Source organism: Syzygium oleosum, unplaced genomic scaffold (genome assembly GCF_021117445.2).
Source record: "Syzygium oleosum isolate NSW1041296 unplaced genomic scaffold, Sole_v2.1 Sole_v2.04, whole genome shotgun sequence".
NCBI classification, from domain to species: domain Eukaryota; kingdom Viridiplantae; phylum Streptophyta; class Magnoliopsida; order Myrtales; family Myrtaceae; genus Syzygium; species Syzygium oleosum.
The window spans coordinates 10,441,836-10,446,943 of NW_026607488.1; the positions used below are offsets into that span (position 1 = coordinate 10,441,836).

The window sequence follows — 5,108 nt, forward strand, 5'->3', positions numbered from 1 at the left end:
AAATCCCAAAAATAGATCGAAATTCGGAATGTCACGTATAGACCGTGATTGACTATTAAAATTTTGGTATTTTGGAAATTTGCATCTTACTCCCTCTTACTTATGTATTCATGTAACCAAACGGTGCAATAGGTAACACGTTACTTAAAACAAATAATTATTGCGACTGTATAGCAGTACAATGTAATAGTTATTACATTATAGTCTTATTTGATGACCAAAAACCAAATATGCTGTAAATGGTACTGGACTTTCCTTCGGAAGAGAAGGAAGGGTGCTGAAACCAACTCAGCTATTGTCCTAGTTCGCAAAGGAGAAATCATTTGATAAGCATGCTATATTTACTAAACCAAATATGAATCATCATGTGGATTCTACAAGATCTATAAGCATTCAAATTCATTTTAGTATCTGCATTAGATTCACTTAATACCCCTTCATGAACAATGTCATATAAGGAGAGTGGAGATATGGAAAATTTATGAGCAAAAAGCAAGATCTGTTACGACGTCGATGTGCAGAGAAACTTAATCAATTTCTTTCATAAATGATTCACTTAGGGGCATACCATTGTAAAAAAGAATGAACTTGGATCAGTGGTGCACCAGAGAGTAATCGGAGCAAATATTTATTGCAAATAAAAAAGTTAAAGTTCAAATCATTTTAGGCCCCCCATTTATCTCATTTGTTATATATTTGTACATTTTGTCTTAAGTCAAAATTCAGTGTATGCTTGAGGGAGACTGTTAGATTAATAAAATATTAAGTCACACATTCATATTATAGTTTGAACTTGTAAAGTAGTTGAGCGTGGTCCATTTTCGATGGTGGATGGAGTTAGAGGCCAGTCCTGAGGACCGCAAACTCTCTCTCTCTCTCTTTCTACGCATGCACACTCGTACGTGTGCAAACCCTATCACTGACCGAGCAAAGTTGTATCTTATAGCCACTTTGCTTAAAAAGAGCCATTTCTTCTTTGGTAAATGATGAACTATGAACATGATCTTTATTTATAGCCTCTACATACCTCCTTTTCTAGATGATAATGTTGTCAGTTATACATGTGTTTACATTCTATCTCTTTGCTATATTTGACAGTCAATCATATATGGGTTAAGAAATGGCTTTATGAATCATTTTGATTGGTCCAATTCTACGTTATTGTGTTTTTATTTTTCTTATATATTTCTGACTAATATAATCAATTCATCATTGGAAGTATGAATCGTGGTTGTCATTCATACAAACATTTGACATAACGAGAAAATAGAAATTTTGTTGCCTTTAGACATACTCTAAGACGACAAAAGTATGTTCCATGTCGCCTTATGTATATTGAGGCGACAAAATTATAATTTTATTCACCTTAGGTACCATATGGTGCCCCCATCAACCATTGCACAATCAACGGTGGGATGCTGCCACATCACTCTCTCTTTCCTTTTCTAGCAACCCAAGACCTTTTCATTCCTCTTCATTTTTTCCTTTTCACAAAGGAAAGTCCTTTAACCACCGCTACCCTTGACCTGGGGCACCACCATTTGCGTTGGCATAATTTCTTGATTATGCAACGCGCTTCGACATGGACCATGCCCTGTGTTGGGAAAAAAGTCAACAACTAAATTTGAAGATCTTGTAATGGTCTTCGACATGGACCATGCCGTGGGGACTGACTCATACGTCTCATCTTCAACAACGGAGCTGAAGCAGCCTGCAACAACCATGTCTGTACAGCCCCCTTCATTCCCTCTCCTTCTTCGTCTTCCTACTGTCCTTCTCTGTCTTCACATCCTAACGTTCCACCTTTCCCACGCTCAACACTGCTACGACATGGGCAACTTCACGGCCACCGGGAACTACGCCAAGAACCGCGAGCTCATCCTTTCTTCTCTCCCTAGCGACATGGCTTCGAAAGGCAGGTTCTACTCCGGGAATGTCGGGAATGGCTCAGATGCCGTTTTCGTGCTCAGTTTCTGCAGAGGCGACTCTTCAAACGACACTTGCATCAAGTGCATAAGCGCTACTGCTGAAGACTTGATGATCAAGTGTCCGATCCATAAAGCTGCGTACTCAAAGGGGACATTTAATCCTCCATGCTTCATCCGTTACTCCAATAGTCCAATGTACGGCGTAAAGGAGACATTTCCGACACTAAAATTTTATCGCATTGGTGACATCCCGATGGATCAGGACAAGTTCGATCGGATATGGAGGAACTCGACCGAGGCGCTGGCAGTGAGGGCTTCGATGGGGACGTTGTTGCTCAAGTTTGCATCAGGGAGCACAGTGTTGCCAAACTTCCAGACCATGTATGCGCTGTTGCAGTGCAGCCCTGATTTGTCTCAGGTTGATTGCCAGAGTTGCCTGGGGGAATGAATTAATGATTATCAAGGATGTTGCCACGGAAGGCTAGGCGGGTCTATTTACAAGCCAAGCTGCATTTTCCGATGGGACTTGTACCCGTTTCTAGAGTCCAATCCTGGCAATCCGCTGCCATCTTCGCCGCCGCCAACTACAGCCACCGAGACACCTCCTGCTCCTCCGCCTGCAAATGCCCAAGTCACCAGTGGTTGGTTCAATTTTACAGTTACTAGTGATTTAAAAATCATGAATTACAATTCTCATCCAGAGTCCGCGCCTGCTATGTGGAATAAAGCCTTAACCGATACACAAGAAATTGTCGGTTTGCATGCAGTCGAGCCAAACGTTTGGATGTCCGTGCTATAAAAAGAATCATTTGAATCTGAAATGTTAGCAATGATGAGTTTCAATGTCAAATTGGATTATACGCGTTGCTTGATGTTGGCAGGTAATATGTCGAAGTCGTTACACATCGTCATTGCTGTGGTAGCTTCCACAGGTCTCTTCGTGATGGTTATGGTCTCTATGTGTTGCTTTATTAGAAGGAGAAGAAGTAGTCCATGGAAGGTCTCATCTGGTTAGTGGATTTATCGGTTGTTTAGTGTTCTGCGTTTGAGTTGTTATTGAATGACTTCTTTGCAAGCTTAGCATAAGAATTAATTAGTGTGGGAGGGACAACGGCGTGATTTTGGTTTATATTCCCTTACTGAGAGACGGCACAGAACTAAAACCAATCCTAAATGTTTGTTAAAATGATTGAGAAAGCCCAAATGGCATGTTAAGAACTAGAAAAAACTGACTTTTTTTCTGATTGGATTCTTCAGATCTCATGTTGATTGCTCTGCATTTTCTTCAGCAAAAGACAAGGCTGAAACCACCGAAAGCTTACGATTCAAAATAAACGAGATCAGGACTGCCACAAATTTCTTGTCAGAAGCCAATAAGCTTGGAGAGGGAGCATTCGGAAGAGTGTATCGGGTAGCTGGAAAATTTATTCATTGGTTGTCTGGGAATTACATCAATACATGGAGATAAACACATTGTTTCTTGTGAACAAAAATTTGACTGTAGGGCAAGCTTGAAAATGGACAATACATTGCTGTCAAGAGGCTTCAAGGGTGTTCTAATCATGGTCAACAACAGTTCAAGAATGAGGTCACTCTAATGGCCAGGCTTCAGCATAAAAATCTGATTAAGCTCCTTGGGTATTGCTTGGAAGAAGGGGAAAGACTTATCATACTCGAGTTTGCATGCAATGCAAGCCTTGAAGGATTCATTTCTGGTACGAACTTGGACATTCAAATTGTCACTTCCAATTCCATGATAGTTGTTTGCTAGCAGTGTATCAATTGGAGAGATTTGTGCCTGAAATTCGTTAGCGGTACTTTGTATTATACACAGAACAGTTAAGAGCCTAAATGATCACTATTTTGCAGATTCAATTAAATGCACGTTGTTAAGTTGGGAGAGGCGTTTGAGTATAATAAGAGGAATTGCTTGAGGACTTCTTTATCTACACGAGGAGTCACGCCTTCGGATCATACATCGTGATTTGAAGCCTGGCAATGTTCTGCTGGATGACAAAATGAATCCTAAGATATCCGATTTTGGCACAGCAAGGCTATTCGTTTTGGATCAAAGTAGAGAAAATACTTCACAAATCGAGGGAACTTTGTGAGTTTTAAATAGACTTGTCTAATTGTCCGTAGACTGTTTCAACCTTTCAATGAAAGTACACAATGAAAACATACACCAGTTTCTATTTCCTGATTGATGATTTTTGGATCCATTTGTTTTGTTTTGCGTTGCAGTGGCTATATGGCTCCTGAATATGTAAAGCATGGAGAGATCTCTGGGAAGACTGATGTGTATAGTTTCGGCATAGTGGTATTAGAGATCATGAGTGGCAAGAAGAATTCACACTTCAGCAGTTTGGGGAATTTGGAGCACCTACTGGGCTACGTGAGTTTGAAATTGCGGATTTCATCCAACAATTTAGTTAGTGAAATTTTTAATACTTCTCCTTGCACATGTGAAATTACAAAACCCGTTTACTTGCTTTTGTGATTGTGCACTGCAGGCATGGAAAAATTGGCAAGATGGAACACCTTTTCGCCTTATAGACCCAATGTTACATGGCAGTTCGAGAAGCGAAATGTTAAGATGTATTCACATTGCGTTGTTATGTGGTCAAGAGAACGTAAAAGGACGGCCTACCATGGCTTCGGTGGTTTTAATGCTCAGGAGCCAGAGTACGACCCTCCCAATGCCGACACGGCCTGCATATTTGACCGATGCCAGTGGTAAAGAAATGTCGACTTCATATGTTCATCGCTCATCACCAACATCAATAAATGAAGCTTCCATGACGGATCCACACCCTAGATGATATTATTACCAAAGGATCAAAGCTGAATTTGGAAGTAAGACGACGCGAGCTGCTGTTAGGATCAGTTAATACTTTTAAAAAGTCTAAACTCCAGGTAAGTTCATTAAAAATCTAACTAGAGAATATGTCGTGGAAAGGTGAAAAATAGAATGGATATCTTGCTTATTTTTATGATTTGAGGGTATAGACTCATGGATTCGTTATCTAAAAATCCATGGAAGACCCTGCAAGGCACACAAACAGATTAATACTTTTGATATATGCAGTTTGCTCTGAAGAGTCAATTTTTTGAAGAAAATACTTTAGGATCGCAAATATTACTTCATCTGGCATGATGTACATCAAGCTATTCAAGTAA

The 5,108-nt window shown here is 40.1% G+C and overlaps 1 pseudogene; it reads left to right on the top strand.

The window, feature by feature from the left end:
* The first annotated feature begins 1,984 nt into the window (after positions 1 to 1,984).
* Positions 1,985 to 4,784, top strand: LOC115679484 (cysteine-rich receptor-like protein kinase 34; annotated as a pseudogene).
* Positions 4,785 to 5,108: the final 324 nt, after the last annotated feature.